This window comes from Meleagris gallopavo, chromosome 2 (genome assembly GCF_905368555.1).
Source record: "Meleagris gallopavo chromosome 2, MGAL_WU_HG_1.1, whole genome shotgun sequence".
Classification (NCBI taxonomy): domain Eukaryota; kingdom Metazoa; phylum Chordata; class Aves; order Galliformes; family Phasianidae; genus Meleagris; species Meleagris gallopavo.
The window spans coordinates 81520769-81543285 of record NC_139405.1 but is presented as its reverse complement, the minus strand read 5'-3'; the positions used below and the strand labels follow the sequence as shown (position 1 = coordinate 81543285).

At 43.0% G+C, this 22517-nt stretch overlaps 1 long non-coding RNA gene across 2 annotated transcripts in view; it reads right to left on the bottom strand.

The window, feature by feature from the left end:
• Window positions 1-22517, bottom strand: part of LOC104909928 (uncharacterized) — a 70349-nt gene that overhangs the window by 46707 nt on the left and 1125 nt on the right. For both annotated transcript variants that reach the window (XR_014881549.1, XR_014881550.1), the window contains exon 2: window positions 9254-9364. This is a non-coding gene — a long non-coding RNA (uncharacterized LOC104909928). The remainder of the gene's footprint in view (window positions 1-9253; window positions 9365-22517) is intronic.

Below are 22517 nucleotides of genomic sequence, written 5' to 3'. Positions count from 1 at the left end.
AAAAGACTAAGAACTCTCTCGGCAGGTACAATTTCAAAGAGATAGTAAGAACTGTTGCAAATACATCTTGCGTAGGTTTTCATCTGTTTCACTGCTGTTTAGGTTAAGCTGTTAAAAACCCCTCCATATGTTTTGAAAACATTTCAGTGTGTTGATGATGAGCATTTATAGCTATAGTATTAATCACCACTGCGAATCTCAGAGACTTTAAGACTGTATAGCTTTCAGCAATCAAAACAGAATAACTCCAAAGTTCATTCTAGCCTTTATACATTAAACTGACAGCATACTAATAAGATCCTTGCTCTAAATGAACAGTAGCATTTGGTCTTCATATAAACATACTAGATATTCCACTGCTTGTGTTGAGAGTTGTTTCTGATTGTTCGTTTTTTTTTTTGTTGCTGTTTGTTTGTTTGTTTGTTTTAAATTGTCGAGCAAGAGTTTCAGATGAGCATATACTCCATGGAATAATGCTGTAAATAAAAACAGCTACAGTGCTTGAAACTAATTGTATTAAAGAAACTCTAGAATGCAGGGCTGATTGCTCTGCTTTGCTTTCCATCCAGGCAACTGATGGAAAAAGAACTGAATCATTTTCACAGCCTCCTGTGCTTTTCTCCCCTCTTCCCTGATTCATATCATATTATTTTGAGCTTGGCTAGTGCACGTATACATGGACACCTGTACACAGACAAATGAAAGAATACGAAGTAGAATAATTCAGCCTTATATTGTAGAGTTGGTTAATACAACTAGTTTTGAGAAAATATGTATAATACAAAAATATAAATAAACAAGCGATATACACGTTCTTATGCTGAATGGCAAAAAGGTTTCTCAAGGATAAGAAAAAGAATTTGCCACTCTGCACAGTTTCCCCAGAAGTGGCAGCACACATCAGAAGTGCAGCTATCAACTCTGCAAACTCAATCTGATAAGGAAATATTTACTCTCCTCTCAAAGTACAAAGGTGGTGATGAGGGCAAAGGAAGAAAAGTAATATAAAAATGACTGTAAGAAGATGCCTAACAGCTCGTAGCCTTCAGAAGACCACACAAACTCTTCCAAGGCATTTACTACATTGAAGTACTTATAAAGGAGTTGATTGATTAGCTTTTTACTTGTGAAATCAAAAATTTGAAAAAAGAAGGTGAAGGCAGTAATGGAGAACAGCATTATAAGACAATTCCATGTAGGACTATAGGTTGTAAGGGTCTTGAAGACAAAAGAAAGCAGGTTAAGTTGCATCTATTGAATAGTGGCGAGTCCATCAAGGAAGGCAAAGAGATGAGTGATCTGGTCAAAGCAAAGCAACAAAAGATCTCAGCGCAGCATTTTGTAGAGATAAGATGGAATTCTCAGCCTTTACACAATGCAAGAATGAAGAAGGAGCTAAGGACAAGCAAGCAAAACAGCTATCAACTGAAGTACACCTGGATGCCCAGAAGAGACAGCAAAAAACTCCTGAGCAATATCCTTCATTTCAAATGGTATTCTTGCCTCACTAGGCAGAAGTGCTGGAGCTCATTTGCATTGCTCTGCATTAGCAGAGGAGGTATGCATTTAATTAAATGACATACAAGGAGGTGGAAAAAAATAAAACCTTCAGCAGCAACATAAGACAAAAGCTACTGAAAACATCTCCAACTTACTGACAAGAAAGAAAGCAAGCACCAGTGACAGGAAGGTTGAACTGGGTCAAAAGGTTGGTTACCCATATTAAATCAAGAGAAGTATTGTGAAATAAAAGAAGTTACATTTACATGCATTGCTACAAAAAAAAAAAAAAAAAAGCCTTGAGGCATCATCTGGAAAAACACTACTCCACTGCACTGCACGTGCCTTCCTTCCCATATCCTTTGTTCATTTATTTGTTTCATAACAACTGTATGAAGCTTTTGGGGAATAAAAAAGAACAGTCTGCACAAAGTTTTACTATATATCAGTACCAAAAAGTAAAAAGGAGTGATTTCATGCATCTTGGTCAATAAATCCTTACTTATGAGGGGAAAAAAAAGTTATATACTCAATTCAACTTATAAGTAATCCTTTCCAATTCAGATTTCTTACAGAGTGGCAGGATTAATTCATTTTCCTTGGTGTATCTTTAAACAAAAGAAGCACATTGAGCACAAATGTATTAGGTCTATTCCACTTACCAATAATAAAGAAGCTCCATAAGAAGTGAGGCTATTAAACACTCACTTTTCAAGCAAAGAGTTAAAGTGCATATTTGAACAATTTATGGTTTCAAATGTGGCTTGAGTAGGAATAGCAGCTCAGTACTGAAAGCTTTCCATTCATATCATCAGCTGTATTCTGTTTGTAACAAGTGCATATGTAGGCAGATGGATTGTGCCTTTTCCAGCAGCTGTCCCATCATTTTCAAGATGATTTCCATAAATGTATGTATGGGTGTGGTGTTTTGTTTGTTTTTTTTTTTTAAATGAAACTTTGTCATCTTCCCTCCTTTCTCAAAGGCAGAGAGGACTTCTGAAACACTCAGAAGAGCTGCTCTCTGCTTTTAAACAAATTCAGACAACGAAGCAGCTTTTTTTAAAGGATGCACCTTTTAAATCAAAAAGGGAGTGAAGAGGACTTGAATCTCCTCCCCCGAAAGCAAGTCCCCTCCAAGTGAGATAGTAACCTCAATCAGTACAGGGCACGGCCTCATGAACAGCATAAAGGGTAAAATAAAACCAACAGCCTGCTTCCTCTGCAGACAGAAATTAAGGACCACCACTCTAACATTCTTCTGAAGCTTAATCCTGGCAGGTTTTAAGAGGTCGCAGGCAGAAGGCAACTTGTCTGAAGCTGTTTTTCTGGAAGAAAGCTCCTCATGTGCATGCAATGAGATTAGAGGCTGAAGAAATCAGTCCCAATGTACTTCTACATTCCCCCAAGAGGAAACACACTGAGCTTTGAGACAATACGTAATTCAGGAAGAAGAATAATAGAATGGGTATTGAAAGAATTTCCTGCCAAAGCACAAATACTATCAATATGTAAATCTTCAAAGTAGATACTAAATGCTTTTGATATTAAATACTCTGCCTATGCACGTTCTCTCCTCTTGCTTAACCTCTTCCTCAAATATACAGAAGAGCTTTCCAGATGACGAGATTGTTAAGAATGCTCTGCCTGGATAGTGTTTCACAACTGTATCCTGCTTCCATGAATTTCATTACAAGGTCACTTGGAAAATTCTCTGGGTTAGCAAAAAAGATAGATTTAAACCTAGAAATGCTGCAGAAGCACCCACCTAAAAACTTAGCATTCATTCATCTCTCTCAACTACTGCTCTGTGATGTCAACACCCATCCCCATCACTCAGGTATAACCTGAGTATTGTGAGTATTTTTCATTTCTTCTTCATCATTGATACTGTGAAATTTCAGTAAAGCCTTAGTAAATTTATCCCTTAATCCTGTTTCCTCCAGGGTCATGGTCCCAAGTCACGTTTGCAACAATGCTTATAGAAGATCTCGTTACTTTTATGACAGATGTAATCCCCATTTCCGATATCTATCTCAGCCCCTGATCTCACTATGTTGTTAAGACAGTGTAGCAATTGGACAGAACAACACAATGGAAAAGGCATTACAACAGAGGTGTGATGACAGAAGGACAGGCACAATAGAAAGGTGCTATAAAGGAAGGGAAGAAGACTGCTTAGCTGTATCATTAGATTCCAGTTCGCAGGGGAAAGCTTCACCAAGGAGGGATTTCCAACCAGAGATCCTTTCCCAGCGGCAGTCAGCCCTTAAATGGGATCTAAGAGAGGTGCAGCCAGGCTCCACCCCTTCCTGTCACACAGCTGAATTGCCTTCACCTGTGCTCCCAGGGCTGACCAGGTCCTTTCCCTGGGTGATCAATCAGTGGTTCAGGCTGTGACTGAGCAGTTCCCATACAGATAGCAATACCTATAAGTCAAATGTGGATTTATGACACTCTTCTTCCTCTGAGTTAACTACAAGTTTTTCCTAGTTTTGTGAGAAAAGACTTCTAGAAACCTCTGCCCATTTAACCTGCTCCCTCTGCACTTACAAAAAAAAAATAGTCAACCAAAAAACACCCCTTCATCTGTGTCTGTCCTAACTTCACTCCCATATACCATCCTACTAATCACAGAATGGCTTGGGTTAGAAGAGACCTCAAGGATCATCAAGCTCCAATTCCCCCACCACAGGCAGGACCACCAACCTCCCCATTTAATACTAGACCAGGCTGCCCAGGGTCCCATCCAATCTGGCCTTGAATGCCTCCAGGGACTGGGCATCCACAACCTCTCTGGGCAGCCTGTTCCAGCACCTCACCACTCTCACAGTAAAGAACTTCCCCCTGACATCCAACCTGAATCTTTCTTCCTTCAACTTAAACCATTTCCCCTGCTATTATCTACCCCTCCTGTTTATAGGCTCCCTTTAGGTACCAAACTCGTCTTCTTTCAGGATATATATAGTCAGTATAACTAAGAAGCTGCCACTTCTGTCTTACTCTATTTCCAATCAGAAAACAGCTCACCACCACCTACATACAGATAGCCACTCTGTATAGCCACGACATAAGCTGCTCCCTTTATCCTCCTGGTTTTCCACTTTTCCCATTTGTCCTCTGTCTGTGTTATCTAGTTTCCACTTTCATAGCTGGTCTTGAATTAGATTGTAATTCCTTGTCAAGATGGCAAACCATACAAGATGTTCAGTACTAATCCTAGCAGGAGCCATCAAGCACTACTGAAATGCAATAGAACCTGAACTTATGGCAAGTCCACAAAGCTCCACTAAAAGCAGTACGCAAAACATGGATTAACTAAGTTCCCTCAAACAGAGTATGTTTTCTTGATCCTCTACATACAGCTTTAAGTAGACATGTCAGTAAAGTTTTACGAGAGTCTTGAGGGGACAATAGCTCATTTAAAGAACAAAAATCAGCACGTTCAGATAGTCTTAGGTTATTTGTATCTTGTATGAAATTTAAGGGATGTGTTAGAGTACGCATTACAAACCTCTGTATTTTTGTACATACACATATTTGAAAAAGAAGGATACTGAGAATAATAAATAACAAGTTGGCAACAAAGCTTTCTCTACCAAAGGTATAGATATTTAAAACACATACCAACAAGATGCCTATCTTCTTTCAAAATCGAACACACAAGTGCTTTCAGTGTCAGCTTGACACAGCTACGTGCTATAGCCTTGCTGCTCTTTTTCTGATATGGCAGCAGTCATTGTTAGACCAAAGGCAGGCGAGTACCATCCCAATCCCACAAGCTATTCTCTCCAGCTAGAATTCTGGGGTCAAATTTAACTACTGGAGTCCATCCACACACAAAACTAGTTGGCTGGAGTCTTCAAATCATCTCAGCTGACCTCTAGAAACATCTGAGCCAGCCTTCAGTATTTCCTACACTTTTGCAAGGGGGAAGAGGGAAGGTGAATAAATGAAAAGAGAGAAGGGGGGGAACTGCTGAGACACTGTGTCAGACATAAACCCAATCAAATAAAGCTTCCCTGTCCTCCCCATCATTTTTCAGGGTTGGCCTCTTCCAGGAAAAAATATTTTTTGTCTTTATTTTTTTTTCCCCACTGTCACAGTAATTGGTGTATTTCCAGCTTCCAAAAGCCCTGTAAGTGATTGTTTCCTACAAGGCTTCAGATTTCAAATTCTAAATGAACTATTACAGAGATGCTGCATGTGTTGTACTAATCTTTTAATCTCGTAACTTCAGCAAAGCCTAGAAACCAAGCCAAACAACATGTACAGCCAAGCAAGCTGCATGGCAACTTGCTTCTGGAAACACAATTGAAAGTTTGTAGTTCAAGATATAGCCTAATTTATTTCTTGTTTTACTTTGTATTCAGTTGTTTTTTTTTAAAAAGCTTTTCACAGCTCTTACGAGAAACTGGGTGGTTTCTAGACACAGGCATCACATGTAATACGTAGAAAGGTTTGGCCTAAACTCGTATGTCTGTGATTAACCAAATAGAAGAGAAGTTTTAAACAGACAACTATGCTTTAGGTGTCAAACATTTCTTGACGTCTGTGGCAGTTGGCAGCTGCAAACATCCGACTGAAAGCCCCATCTGCTGCTTCACAGCTTCCAGTCGAGGATGTTTACAGTCGCTCACTGTCAACAGCAATACACATTCCTCAGCTGTTTACTTTACATTATGAACATGCAGAGGCCTCCAAGCAGGTTAGTTTAGATTGCTACAACTTCTGTTGCTGCGTTGTTACATGCAGAGGTGCACGGGGCAGTTTTATGAGTCCTTACTGAATGAAGTAAAGGAAGTCTGACTTCCAGAAAAATACGTTCAAGCAGCCAGGCGTATTTACTGCTCAAGGATTACATTTAGAGAATTATGTTGGCTATTTTACATCCGGTAAAAATTAAAAAAAGATGTATGAAATAAAGCAACCTGTTTCCATTGTTGCATTTGTTTTGTTCTCTGAGACACTAGAGCAACCCTATCACGCTTCTTGCAGAAACTGCATGACTGCACCACTGAGTATGTTAACTAATCAGTGAAATGACTAAAGATAGCAGGCGGTGCTAAAATAGCACCAAACCCACTTTAGGAACATTTCACTACAGTGTTTGAGATGGCTTTCTTCCCTGAGGAAAAGTGGATGCGAGGGAATTATGAGATATTAGTTAATTTATGCAACATTTGCTTCCAAATAAAATCGCAGAAGGAAAAAAAAAAAAAAAAAAAGCAACCCAGAGGAGATTGTGAGGAAGAGGGAGGAAACTCTGCAAAGGCTTCAATAAAGTTCAAACACGTTTGAAAAATTCTACAAATCATCTGAGGTAAGCAGTCGCTGCCACAATTCACATAGTTCACAGAATGGCATCTCTTACCAAACGAAAAAGCCAAAAGGACTTGGCACAATAACACTTCGGTTGTACAGTTCTGCTGTTTGTTTTTCATCCTGTCTCCAGTTTCCTTATTAAGTTAATGATGGGTAAAATTAAAGATTAATCACTCAACTATTTTTCTGAAGTCATATGAAACCACAGCACGCAAGCAGGGCGATTATATCACTCTAATTAGACGGTGTTTTTCTTTGAAACTTTCTTGCCCCCAAATGAAACTACTGTGCTGTAAACCTAGCAGGTTATGAAAAGACCACAGTTGTTTGTGACACAGAAGCCTGTGGTGTATTTACTCAAACTGATAAGTGTGAAGGATGTCTATAAATCCCTTTCAAAACTCAGGGTTGTATTTTCTATTCCTAGGTTAAGAAAACTAATCTTTTAGGCAGCAGGTGAAAACAAGCAGAATTATGCTGGGGCCTTCCCCTTTATTCAATACCAATGTGGAGCTATTAAAGCTTCCTAGGGAACCACATTTTCTCAATGGATCAAGTCACTAAGGAAACAAAGCAAACTTTATCAGTGCTGCACAACTCTACATTCCAGGAATTCTTAGCACTTGGCATCCATATACCACTCCAGAGGCACGAGATCAACTCTCCCTCTGTCTTGCAGAGCTACCAAGGAAAGCTATGAAATTCTCAGTGAGGTTCCACAAAGTTACCAAGGTGAGGAGGTACTCAGTGCCCTGTGGGAGGTCTCCCAAAGGGCACACGAGAAAGAAAGTGTATTTCCTATAATGACATTTCTGAATAAAGAACAAAAAAATAGCTCCTACTCTGGCAAGTTCCATCTTGTCTGTCACAAGCCAGTTAAGAAATATATGAAGTCACCTTGCTAGACAATCTACATGGGCTGTAAAAGCAAACAAAAAAAGTTCCTGGATTCAAATCAGCAATTGCAGAATGAAAATATTTGAGTTTAATTACAGCTGGTCATAAAACAGAGATTAGCCTCTCGTTTGTAAATGTACTGATCTAATATCTACAACTTAAAAGGGGAGGGGAGTAGAGATACTACTAAATCCTACTACTTTGAATGAATTAAATGAAGGACATTATGTCAGCAACAACGTGCAATGTCACTCCATGCATGAATTCCTTTCAGCTTTTAAAAGACATCAAACAGATTGTATCTGTATGAAAGTCAAGGCAAGGTCAATCTAAAACCGAGAGGCATTTTATCACACAGTATGGACTGTTAGGCAAGAGAATGCTATCAGCTATCTCTATGGCACTATTTAATTTGTACTTTTCTTGTATTTGAAGGAAGTCATATATCCTTAACAAGTGTTTAAGTTGAAAGTGTCCAAGACTCAAACACCAATTAGCAGGATTCAATAACTACTGATTTTGATAAAGCTTTCAACAAACAGAGGATTTAAAAGAATTTTATTTTATTTTTTTTTTTTTAAAGGGAAAAGGAAGGAACACGGTAATGGCAGAGACACTTTTCAACATCTTTCCACTTTATGTCATAGAAGCAGAAAGGTGCATACCAGTGGAACCCTAGGCATTCTTTAGCAAAAACAAAAAAATCCAGCTGTTTTTCCCTAACTCTCCTGAAACTTCCAAGCAAGATGAAATGAATCATCGATGAAAAATGAGAAAAGAATACCCAAACAGCAACAACAAAAAGAACTCCAACTGAAACAAGAATTTTGAAGTGCTGTTTGTATTCAAATTTAAAAATAGTGCCTTTTATCCATCACCTTCCGTGCAGATGAGGTGATCTGCAAATTCAGACAGGTAAATTAGTTTTTAATCCTATTTGAATAAACACTGAAATACCAACAGATGAAAATTCAAATTCAAAGAAAGCCAGATAAAACTTCAAAATAACTTCACTCACAAACAATTGTCCTCTTAGTTTGCTTCATAATAAACATTTTCCAAATCTGCCTGTCAAAAACCTTAAGATATTCATTAAATATGAAAAAAAAAATTCCTTCTCTTTCTGTCTCTGACAGGACAGGACTAACACACATTACTTATATGAACTCAAGTTCACAGCTGTTAGATACACCATGAGTATCTCCAACTGTTGCTGATGAATCTACTTCTTCCAACTGCATTTGAACTCACTGTGAAATGCCAAAAGAAGCTCCCCCTGCACTCAGCAATGCAAAAGCAGCAGTTGCAGACAAGCAGCCAAAATGAGACGCAGGACATTCAAACATTTGGAAAAGAGATGTCAAAACTAGAGTTTGGTAGAAGTATCAACAACATGAAGTGCATCTTCTTGGACCTCATCAACATCAACTTTTAATCCAGCACATCTAGGTGAAGGATCATGACTGCGTATTACACATCTTGGAACAACAAGTACCTCAGCAGCAACAAGTCTGGAGAAAGAACAAGAACTTACTTCCTGGACACCAGCTGATCCTGCTTCTGTTCCCCTTAATGTAGGATACACACATCCGGTGAGAACTGCATTCTTCAGGCACTGAAGATTGCTCCTCAAGTTTCCAGGAACCTGCAGCACACATATAAACAGAAGTTATTGTAATTCCAGAAATTCAGATCACAGAATTCTCATTATTAAGACTGTCTGCAAGAAGTTAGATAGCTTTTAACAACAATTATTTAAGCAGTGTCCTTTTTTGGTACATTCATTTAAAACCTAAAATGTGCTCAATGTGACATACTATCTTTGATTATAACTCTGTCTTTATTAGAGGAGATAAACATTAACTGCCTAGGTAGTATAAGTATGCAGAAACTATACTGAAGAAGTTAACTTTCTCATCACAGAGGGGCATAATAAACTTCCCTATTTATTATTTAAAGAAATAAACAGATTGTATAACCCAAACCACAATAAATCTGTGACTAAGCATCATCTCAGAAAAGCAAAAATCCCCAGATTCCTTTTAGTTAAGTCTCCGACGCAGAGAAGGAATTAATTCACACATTCATTTCTGGAGGAAAAGGGACGTACAGAACCCCTCTGCAGATGGATGGATGAACGCACAGGACAGAATCAGATTATTAGGAGAATAACAACAAAAGAGAGAAAGACATTCAGATGAGAAGAGCATGAAAATAATACAATAATGGGAACGAAAATAACCCAGTCTGCAGAAGGAAAAAGATATGCATTCAACAGTTCTGAAACCTTAGTGTCATGGTTTCATGATTTTTTCATTATCGGTATTCCACATCATAACATCATGCAATGTACTGGGGGTTTGACTGCTGATGCTCAAGTTCCGGGTGCCTGTCCAGCGGAGAAGAGCAGCTACGTTTCCCCAGGGGGCTTTGCGGTCAGCGAGGAGATATAACTCCCGGCAAGGTCACCTGATGCTCTCTTCTCTGCCTGCGCTGCTTCGCTTGCGCTTCTCTGCCTGCGCTGCTTCGCTTGCGCTTCTCTGCCTGCGCTTCTCGCCTGCGCTTCTCTGCCTGCGCTTCTCATCTCAGCGTTGTGGTAAGGCCGATCCACCATCAATTTCACATTCTCTCTCCTTATAAAATTCTGTTGATACCATATTTAGTAAATTACTTTGTTTTACCTCAGATTGTTGCCACTGTTTTCAATTATTTCGGGGTCCCTTATTTTCTTTTTTTTCCGGGGGCGCGGATCCGCGGATCCCTCCGCCCTTCTAGTCACGGAACCGGGCCGAACCAGCCCGTAAACCGTTGACATTCTTGGTGGAGAATGCGGGCAACAGTTGCTTTTTAGCTTTTTGAACAAATCTCTCTCTCCGCTCTCAGACAGCTTCATTGGGAAAGTTTATCTGTTTCACCAGTACTGTCTGAAAGCGTGACCTTGAAAAGTCCAGGCGGACGGCCAATACTCTAGGATATTTGTAAACTTTGAGCCTTGCTATCTTGTTTCTGTAAAAGAAAAAAAAAAAAAAAAGAGAAAAAATGCTTTCTCTACTGAAACTGCCTTTTAAGGGGCTGCATGCCACTGTCTCTTCTTTCTTAATGCTAAAAACATACTGGGCCTTAATTAAGTTCACCACTTTGCTCTATGGAGCAATAGGTATATATAGCCAATTGAAAACATGGATGGAAATAACTATGTGGCATCTGCATATTATGTGGCATACCATTCCAGAGGGAGCTGCTAATTTTACAGGGTTGGGGATTTTTAAGCAGGTTTCCAGCCTCTCCTTTGAATTCTTTATGTGGATTTTCAATGCTCACCTGATCACGTTATTAATCTCCGTGAATGTACTGCTCACCATTTCACTTATTATTAGTATTTATTATATTTTGAGGAAGTCTGCCCCAAAACCAGTAAATACTGAGTGGCAGGGAATGTGGAGAGGCCTGGGTGAGACTTTAGAGAGATGGAAATCTTCGGTGTCATGGAACTTTACTCCAGAACACCTGAAAGACCCTGAAAATTTAAACAGATATTTGAGACAGGAATGTCGCGGCTCAGGAAGATCTGAGGAGGCCCAAATTATTTGGGGCCTGGCTAATGCTTACCGGGCCTTATTCAATACTATCCTGGAGAGGGAGAGAGTTTGTGAAATTGAAAAGGAGAGTCTCAGGGAAACAGTGCAAAATGAGCGAGAGAGTCTCCTGGTCGAGAGAAACAGCCTCCAATCTGAGAGAGATGCCCTCCGAATTGAGAGAGACTCCCTGCAATCCAAACTCAACAGTCTTCAATCTCAACAAGACACCCTCCAATCTGAGCTAGATACTCTCATAATCGAACGAGACAGGCTCCGAGCTGAACTGGAGGATGAGAGCATTGGAACTGACCAACCTGATCAACTACAAGAAGCACCACAATTGATGTCACTTGCCCCTGTAAGAGGACGGAAAATGAAACGAATCTCGACTCAGTTAGAAGAGAAGAAAGAAGAGGAGAGAGGTCCAGAGGAGTGGCTCCAAGATCCACAAGAAGCACCCCTAAGTCCAGGGGAGGGGCCCTCAGTAAGACCACGGTCACCAGCGCCAATGAGGGCAACAAGAAGTCCCGAAAGAGTAAGAGGTGAGCAAGATATCGTTACTATTGTTGATCGATCTCTGAAAATGAATGAAATTCGAAGTCTGAGAAAAGACTTTTCACGTCACCCAAATGAGCCTATTGCCACTTGGTTACTTCGATGTTGGGACAATGGGGCCAACAGTGTGTGGCTGGATAGTAGAGAAGCTCGCCAACTGGGTGGCATTGCCAGGGACTCAGCCATTGACAGAGGTATTAGTACATGCCAGAACCAGGCCTTTACCCTCTGGAAGCGGATGTTGTTAGCTGTAAAAGAAAGATACCCCTTCAAAGATGATCTGATGCCTGAGAAAAAGAAATGGGCTGATATGGAAGAAGGCATCTGTTATTTAAGAGAATATGCTGTGGTGGAAATGCTACATAGCCCCGATTTCATTCCTGACGAGCCAGACCAAGAGCATGATCCCGAGAGAGTCAGGTGTACACCAAACATGTGGCGTACATTCACAAAGACCGCACCAGAAAGGTACGCCAGCACATTTGCAGCAATGTATGGCAGAGGGGAAAGAAGACCCCTTATAAGTGAATTGGTTAATAAACTTCAAGACTTTGAGTTACATTTAAGCCCTCTGCGAGCTTGTGTTTCAGCCATTACAAAGGTAGCTGAAAAGCTGGACAGAATGGAAAACAAACAAGAAGATATAATAGACAAACTATCAACCGTGCCTGAAGCTGATAAATCCATGGAGGTAACGGATACATCAAATGGGGACCAGAATTCCCAAAACAGCCTATTGGAGGGGCTCATCAACTTGATTTCCTCCCAGCCGGTGGCATCTAATGTCTCAGCCATCAAAAGAAGACGTTCTCCTGCTCGAGCAAGTGACAACAGTAAGACCACATCACGTTTTGCCTTGTGGCATTACCTACGTGACCATGGAGAAGATATGAAGGAGTGGCATAAACAACCTACTCCTGTACTTCAAGCACGGGTAAGAGAGTTACAAGACAAATCAACCACCAAGGTGAACTTCTCCAAAAAGGTGATTGCTCCAGTTGCTGCAGACAATGAAGGTAACAAATAGAGGGGCCCTGCCCCCAGCCAGGGGGGGGAAAGGGATAATAGAGTTTATTGGACTGTGTGGATTAGATGGCCTGGCACATCAGAATCACGAAAATATAAGGCCCTGGTGGATACTGGTGCACAGTGCACTCTAATGCCCTCAAGTCACCAAGGGACAAAATCAATTTATATTCATGGGGTGACTGGAGGTTCCCAAGAGCTAACTATGTTGGAGGCCGAAATCAGCCTCACTGGTAAAGACTGGCAAAAGCACCCTATTGTGACTGGCCCAGGGGCTCCATGCATACTTGGTATTGATTACCTCAGAAGGGGATATTTTAAGGATCCCAAAGGGTATCGATGGGCCTTTGGAATAGCTGCTGTAGACACAGAAGGTGTTAAGCAGTTGTCTATTTTGCCTGGCCTGTCAGAAGATCCATCTGCCGTGGGGTTGCTACGAGTGAAAGAGCAACAAGTACCGATTGCTACAAAAACGGTGCACAGACGGCAGTACCGCACCAACAGGGATTCCTTGCTCCCCATTCAGAAGCTGATTCACCAACTAGAGAATCAGGGAGTGATTAGCAAGACTCACTCACCTTTTAACAGCCCCATATGGCCAGTGCGTAAAGCCAGTGGAGAATGGAGGCTGACGGTGGACTACCGTGGCCTGAATGAAGTCACACCCCCATTGAGTGCTGCTGTGCCAGATATGTTAGAACTCCAATATGAATTGGAGTCAAAGGCAGCCAAATGGTACGCCACCATTGATATTGCTAACGCCTTTTTCTCCATTCCTTTGACCAAAGAATCTAGGCCACAGTTTGCTTTCACCTGGAGGGGCATTCAGTATACCTGGAATCGTTTGCCCCAGGGGTGGAAACATAGCCCAACCATTTGCCATGGGTTGATCCAAGCTGCACTGGAACAGGGAGGTGCTCCTGAGCACTTACAGTATATTGATGACATCATCGTGTGGGGCAACACAGCAAAGGAAGTTTTTGAGAAAGGAGAGCAAATAATCCAGATCCTTCTGCGTGCTGGTTTCGCTATTAAGCGAAGCAAAGTGAAAGGGCCTGCCCAGGAAATTCAGTTCCTAGGTATAAAGTGGCAAGATGGCCGTCGTCACATCCCAACAGATGTGATCAACAAAATCAGTGCCATGTCTCCACCCACTAATAAGAAAGAGACACAATCGTTCCTGGGTGTAGTGGGTTTTTGGAGAATGCATGTTCCAAACTACAGCCTCATTGTAAGCCCCCTTTATCAGGTGACACGGAAGAAGAATGATTTTATGTGGGGTCCTGAGCAGCAGCAGGCTTTTGAGCAGATTAAACAAGAGATAGCCCGTGCCGTGGCCCTGGGGCCAGTACGGATGGAACAGGATGCGAAGAACATCCTCTACACTGCTGCTGGAGAGAAAGGTCCCACTTGGAGTTTGTGGCAAAGAGCCTCAGGAGAGACCCGAGGCCGACCCCTGGGATTCTGGAGTCGGGCGTACAGAGGGTCTGAAGAGTGCTACACTCCAACTGAGAAGGAGATCTTAGCCGCGTATGAGGGGGTTCGGGCTGCTTCCGAAGTAATCGGTACAGAAACACAGCTCCTTCTGGCACCTCGACTGCCAGTGCTGAACTGGATGTTCAAGGGAAAGGGTCCCTCCACCCATCATGCTACTGATGCCACTTGGAGTAAGTGGATTGCGCTGATTACGCAGCGAGCGCGGATCGGGAATCTCAACCGTCCAGGAATCCTAGAGGTGATCATGGACTGGCCTGAAGGCAAAAAGTTTGGAACACCGCCAGCAGAAGAGATATCACGTGCTAAAGAGGCCCCACCATATAATGAACTACCCGAAAATGAGAAGACATATGCCCTATTCACAGATGGATCGTGTTGTATTGTGGGGAAACACCGCAGATGGAAAGCCGCTGTGTGGAGCCCCACACGACAAGTTGCAGAGGCCACTGAAGGAAAAGGAGAATCGAGCCAATTTGCAGAGGTAAAGGCTGTCCAACTGGCCTTGGATGTTGCTGAACGGGAGAGGTGGCCAATGCTTTATGTTTACACTGACTCGTGGATGGTGGCAAATGCTCTATGGGGGTGGTTACAGCAGTGGGAGCAAAACAACTGGCAAAGAAAGGGTAAACCTATTTGGGCTGCTGACCTGTGGAAAGATATTGCTGCCCGAATAAAGAATATGGTTATAAAGGTGCGTCACGTAGATGCCCATGTGCCCAAGAATAGGGCTACTGAAGAGCAGCAAAATAACCATCAGGTAGACAGAGCTGCCAGAATTGAGGTGGCCCAAATAGATCTGGACTGGCAGAACAAGGGTGAATTATTTCTAGCCCGATGGGCCCATGAGACCTCAGGCCATCAAGGGAGAGATGCGACATATAAGTGGGCTAGAGACCGAGGGGTGGATTTAACTATGGATGCTATTGCGCAAATCATTCACGACTGTGACACGTGTGCCACAATTAAACAAGCCAAGAGAATGAAACCTCTCTGGGAGGAAGGGCGATGGCAAAAGTACAAATATGGGGAGGCATGGCAGGTTGACTATATCACCTTGCCACGATCTCGTAATGGTAAGCGTTATGTGCTCACCATGGTGGAGGCAACAACTGGGTGGCTTGAAACCTATGCAGTACCCCACGCTACCGCCCGAAATACCATACTAGGTCTTGAGACACAAGTCCTGTGGCGACATGGTACCCCAGAAAGAATTGAGTCAGATAATGGGACTCATTTTAAAAATTCTCTTGTAGGTACCTGGGCTAAAGGTCATGGTATTGAGTGGATTTACCATATTCCCTACCATGCACCGGCCTCAGGTAAGATTGAACGATACAATGGGTTGTTAAAAACTATGCTGAAAGCAATGGGAGGCGGTACATTTAAGCACTGGGAGAAGCATTTGGCAGAAGCCACCTGGTTAGTCAATACCAGAGGATCTATCAATCGTGGTGGTCCAACCCAGTCCAGCTCCCTACATACCGTAGAGGGAGATAAAGTCCCTGTTGTACATGTAAAGAATATGTTGGGAAAGGCAGTTTGGGTTATTCCAGCCTCTGAGAAGGACAAACCTCTTCGTGGAACTGTTTTTGCCCAGGGACCTGGGTCCACTTGGTGGGTGATGCAGGAAAACGGGGATGTTCAATGTGTACCGCAAGGGAACTTGATGTTGAGGGAGTGCAGTCAGTAATTCCTAGTGCGTGTGTTTATATTTTGTTTGTCTATATTAAGCATGATGTAGTGATGTGGAATAAGGGGTGGAATGTCATGGTTTCATGATTTTTCATTATCGGTATTCCACATCATAACATCATGCAATGTACTGGGGGTTTGACTGCTGATGCTCAAGTTCCGGGTGCCTGTCCAGCGGAGAAGAGCAGCTACGTTTCCCCAGGGGGCTTTGCGGTCAGCGAGGAGATATAACTCCCGGCAAGGTCACCTGATGCTCTCTTCTCTGCCTGCGCTGCTTCGCTTGCGCTTCTCTGCCTGCGCTGCTTCGCTTGCGCTTCTCTGCCTGCGCTTCTCGCCTGCGCTTCTCTGCCTGCGCTTCTCATCTCAGCGTTGTGGTAAGGCCGATCCACCATCAATTTCACATTCTCTCTCCTTATAAAATTCTGTTGATACCATATTTAGTAAATTACTTTGTTTTACCTCAGATTGTTGCCACTGTTTTCAATTATTTCGGGGTCCCTTATTTTCTTTTTTTTCCGGGGGCGCGGATCCGCGGATCCCTCCGCCCTTCTAGTCACGGAACCGGGCCGAACCAGCCCGTAAACCGTTGACACTTAGTTAGGAGTGTATAATAAAATTGAAAGAAATACAGTAAGTAGAGCTCATTAACTGAAATATATATATATAATCAAAATACAGCATTTATCAATTTGCACTCCTTACACCTTTTGAAGGTGCTGAAAGCAATTTTTTTTATGTGGCCACATCAAAGGACTATGCTTTTGATAACAGTATTTTTTCTGTCAACCAGCTCCAGCAAGGAGTAAAGATTAAGTTGAGATATCAGCAACATTTATACTCAGTATACAATGGTTGAACTCAGAGTCTTGAGAGCACTTCTGCATAACCCAAAAGCATTGGTCCCTGAGGTACCAACAATGGAAGGGAAGGTGAAGTATGCTCACCATTCCCTTAACACCAACTGGCAGAAGTGAATTGCACCCAGGTGGCTCAGAGCATTAAACCACAGGATCAAACATCAGAGACACATGCAAGTCATGGTGCCACCACAGAGCAAGGGACCAGCTGAGGTTATACAAAGTTTGCTCCTCTGTACCAGTTTCCACAGTAGCACACTCTAGGCAATGGTTTTCTATTTCAGAGGAATGGAATGTAGATAAACAGAAAGGTTATTTATTTGAATAAAGAGCATACAATAGACAAGAAAACAGTCCTCACTGGCAATAACATCTTCCCATGAGTATCTGGGAGGAGCATTTCCCAATAGTCCCAAACACAACATTTCCCAAGTTCAGTAAGAACCATTTACTGAGATGTAACAATTTAGTTGTAACACAACACAGCAGACCTCACTATCTGTACTTAAAGAAAAAGCAAGATGACCACATAGGGGATATTGTGCTGAAGACAACGCTATCCTGCTGAAACAACAAGCCTCCTGCACAGGGGACACTGCAGGAAGAGAGGGGCCAAATGAGAGAAATTCATCTTTGGGGTTCCTCATCACCCCTGTGTCCAGTCCTGGGCTCCAGTTAAAAAAAAAAATAAAAAAAATAGAAATAAAAAAAAAGGATCTCCTAGAACAAGTCCAGCAGAGGGCCACAAAGATGATAAAGGGCCTGGAGCATCTCCCATATGAGGAAAGGCTGAGTAACCTGGGCCTGTTCAGTCTGGGGAAAAGAGACTGAGGGGAAACCTGATAAATGTCCATCAATATCTACAGGGAGGTGGAAGGCAAACAGACGAGGCCAGGCTCTCCTCAGTGGTGTGCAGCAATAGGACAAGGTGTAATGGCTAAAACTTGAACACAGTAAGTTCCGTACTAATATCAGAATAACTTCTTTACAGTAAGGTGACTGAGCCCTGGAACAGGTTGCCCAGAGAGGCTGTGGGGTCTCCTATCTGTGGAGATACTCAAAACGCATCTGGACACCTACCCGTGTGACCTAATGCAGGGTACCTGCTTTAGCAGGGTGGTTAGACTCAAAGACCTCTTGAGGTCCCTTCCAACCCCTGCGATTCTGTGATTGAGCCAACCACAACAATTTTCAAACAAAACTCACACTAGCATCCCACAGGAATATCTAGGACGCTTTCATCCTGTGATTTGGAAACAGCCTCCCAATCCATGTTTCTCACATCCCTCATTTACAAAATGTGGTTTTGAAGAAATGCAGAAACTTAGCTCTTATTGTTGTGAAGTGACCCATATCACACCATGTTTACCCTCATATTTCTGGTTCCTGGGGCAGAAACTGGCTCTGCTTCCCCTTAACCAGGGTCAAAGCACTAATTTGGAAAGGATGGAAGAGGAGGGAAGCTTCCATTGCAGAAACAGGGAAGGGCACTTCTCTGTTCCTGTCATCACCACTCTCCTACAGAGCTCAGATGCAGTTAGGACATAAGGAATCCCAAAACAATTAGCATAATCTGAATGTTTCCCATTCATCTCCAGTACACCAACATGAATACAATCTCTGATCACGGAGCCATTTTTACTCCATGTACTACAGAGAGAACTGCAAAGCCCCACACTCTGCAGAAGAGTCTGCCACTCTTCAGCTTACACTTACAGTTGTGCAGTGTTTGCCCTGAAGGTACCTGAACATTGCCAGAAATTTATACTGGATGCAAGATGACTTCTGGATACTATGTTAAGCAATGCTTCCAGAAAGCAACCCTGTTAACAACACCATAAGCAATAGTGCCTTAGAAAAAGCTTGCTTATTCATAGCATTATGCAGGTAAAATATGTAAAAAAAGTAACATGTAAGGAACAAAACTGTACTTTATATGCAGCACATGCATTAACCTTTGCACACAATAGATCAGGTGCAATACAGCTACTGAAATCCAGCCCTTCACTTATTCTCAGCAGCCTCCCCTCACCCTGGCTATGACCAGGCTTACAGCACGAGGCCAAGCATCACCGTCGAGGTAGCAAAATGCTTGCTGTTCCCACGATCGTTAAGTACTCCACTTTATTGGCGAAATGCTGACATCACGCTGACAGGGTCACGAACCTGAAACTGTTAATCTTACACTTTTAGATTCCTCTTAACCTCAATGTGAAAAGTTCTTTCCTCCCAGCTCTCCAGAAGCCAAGCAGAGTGATGCACGCTGACAAAATGGTCCTCCAAGCTAAAAAGACACGGTTCAGCATTAGGAAGAGATGAGAATGCATTAACTGACCACTTAAGGCAGTGAATGGGGGTTTACCAACACAAATGTCCCTGCTAAGTCCCCATGACTAACCTGCAGAGGAATACACTGCACAGAAACCAGCAGTGCCATGACCAAGAGTGCACACACTAAAAGTTGCATGGAGGGGAGAAGCAGAGCCAGCCCCAGTTTGCTGCAGCCACAACAGAGCTGTGGGACAGGGAGGAAGAGATGAACGTGCTGAGAAAAGCCCCCTATCAGTTTCAGTCCAAGGGAGAATCTCCATCAAGGGGGGAAAAAAAAAAAACAAAAAAACAGCAGAATAGCAATCAGTGATGTTCACTAAATGTTATCCCTGCACAGCTTCCTACAGATGCAAACAAGGGGTTTAAACACATCTTGCTTTTGATCATTAGAAATAATTGCCCAGAAGTTATAGAAAAGGGGACAGGAGGCCAGCTGCAAAAAGGTCTTTAACCAAAATTTTTCTGATGTTTATTAGCACAGAAAGTCCCTGGTGAATAAATATAGCTTTGTAGCCAGCTAAAAATTAGAGCTATTAGAATGTATCTTGACAGCTCCAAGAAAAGGACTGCTGCGTAGACACAGAGAAAGTTTATAATCAACTTCCCAAAAAAGCTTTAATTTAGCACGTGTGTCACTGGACAGAAACACTGAGGCAAGAACAGACTTCTTTTCTTCCCCCTCAAATGTATTAATAACTAATCCCCTTAGGATTATGTCAGGCAAGTCATATTAGGATGGCTTGGGCTCACCTTTACCAGCAGGTATGTTAAAATGCAACTATACTCATCTACAACAGCACTTCATCTCATGCAGTGTTACAGGAGAAAGGCATCCGTTGGGCTAACACTCATCAAGGCCACACAACTGCTCTGCTTTACTCAACATGAAGCAAGACAGGCAAAAACAGCTTTAGAGAATAATGCAAAACCTTATTTTTCCACACACCTAAAATTAAAAGTGAACACTTTTCTTTGCACACAACCTTCACAAAACGTAAGTGGCAGGGCAGGTTCTGTTGTTACAAAAGGTACATTTCTGCACTACAAGTGCTTGGTGTAAATGGGTCACATGCAAACTACTGCACAAACGAGCAGGAGCTGAGAATGAGCTTTCCTGGTTTCTGTTAATTTATGGCCCAATGTTACATTCCTTTCATGTAATGCCATAATCTTCAGTGAATGACTTCACATTACCCTTCTCAGAGTAATCTAGGAATGCAGATAAAAAGAACATCAACCTTGCCTTCATAAGACTCTCTCTTAACCCTGAGGGGTTTAGGTGCCTGATAGAGTTTTAGATAGGAATAGAACTCCAAGCATGCCTGCTTGGCTGCCGTGTAACCCTGTAGTGCCTACAGCTCTCAGAGCACACAGCCTGCTGCCCAGGGCACGTGCACCAACAGAACTGTCCTAATCACCAATGTGTGTCCAAAGCTCTGTTCAGTTCTCAGCATCCTTACTGTCACTCCCATCTGCTGAAATGAAAATGTGTTATGAGGCACGACTTCCTTCCACGATCTAACCTTAATCCTGACATTACAACCATGAGTTTGGGAAGGGTCTGGCTATACCAGAAGCCTTTTAGCACAGCACAAGCACCGGGACAGGAAGCATCCAGATTCACATCTCATCAGCTCTCCCTCAGGCCTCACTCCACAGCTGAAGATATCTCTGTTGTGAGGACTCCACACTCGGCCCTGCAATGTCAGTAGGTGAGGTTCAGCCTGGGATTCCTGCCCCCAGAGGGCACCTCATCTGAAACTCTGCCCCAAACTGCAGAAAGATCCTCAGGTACAAGCTTCTGGCCTGGCCTTGGGGTGGGGGAAGCAATGAAAAGTGACTACTCAGGCACCTAACTGCAGGACAGAGCTTGCAGCTGCAAATGGGAACAGCTGTACACTTTCATCCAGCTAGAGCAAAGGGCTGAGCTTCTAAAGAGGCCAACCTGCAGGTCAGACCTCCCAGATCTCCTGCCGGCTGCTCCAGGCCCTCTGCCCATGGCTGTCCCTGGTCGCTGCCTTTCAGCTTCTCCCACAGAAGGTGCAGGTGCCTGCCATGAGCTTGCAGGCATTGGGGCAGCTGCCAGCCAGGCAACCACGTGTATGAGTCCTCGCACTGCCCAGGGTTCCTCACTGCCTTCTCCCATCAGTCGCAACAGAGGAATGTGTTTGAAGTATTTACTCGCACTCCGCTTTCTAAAGATTCAGTATAACTAATCACATGCAACACTTGTGTCTATTGTACTTAAGCAAACAGCACTCTACCACTAGAGCAGCTCTCTCAATACTCACAGCATAGGTTGCTGCTAGGAGAAGCACCTGGAACAAGTCCCATGCCCCCCCCCCAACACACACAGCACCAGGAGAGCTGCCAGGCAGTGCAAGCATCACCTCTACTCCAGAGCTGTGCGGGGAGTTCCAGGTACAGCAGTACGAGGAACAGCTGAGGGAACTGCAGCAGGAGCACCTTCAGAGCTGTCAGGCTTTATAATAAGATCACAGAATGGCTTAGGTTGGAAGGGACATTAAAGCCCATCTAGTTCCAACCCCTGCTGCGGACAGGGTTGCTCTCCAACAGACCAGGCTACCCAGGGCCCCATCCAGCCCAGCTTTGAGCAGCTTCAGGAACGGGGCAAAAACTTTTAATCAGTTTTAAGTGTAACAGCAAAGAGCTAGCGATCTGTTAGGAAGCACAGATATTACATTACATTAAGTTCTTGTGTTTCCCCCACCTTCCATGAAAAACAGACTTATAAATACAACATACGGCACAAGAGGTCTCCAGCCATGCAAAGCACCACCATTGGCACCAGCCTCGCTGGGAAACATACCCTTCAGAAAGCAAACAGAGCAAACCGATGTCTACTCAGACCTCTCAGCTGTAACACTTTTCAGTATGCACAAACACAGCTCAGAACAAAGTTAGGGCCGCCAGCCGTGACACAGGCAGCACACAGCTTACACCGTTCACTTCTGGAGTTTTTTGTTTTGCTTTTGGGACCTCTTCTGACTCGGGCTTCTGCATCCAAACAGCAGGAGAGAAGAAAGGCTTTGGAGAAACACGTGCACACAGAAGAAAAAAGAAGAGGGAACCACTGTGCTTTGATTCACAGAGGACACAGAAGTAACCTTCAAGGTTACCTTGCCCTGTTTGAGGCCTCAGGAAGGAGAAAAACACAGCTTCAGTAATGGAATTTCTCTCTAACCCCAGGTCCCACCCTGCACAAGAACTAACGACAGGAAAGCATTTGATTCGGTGCTCT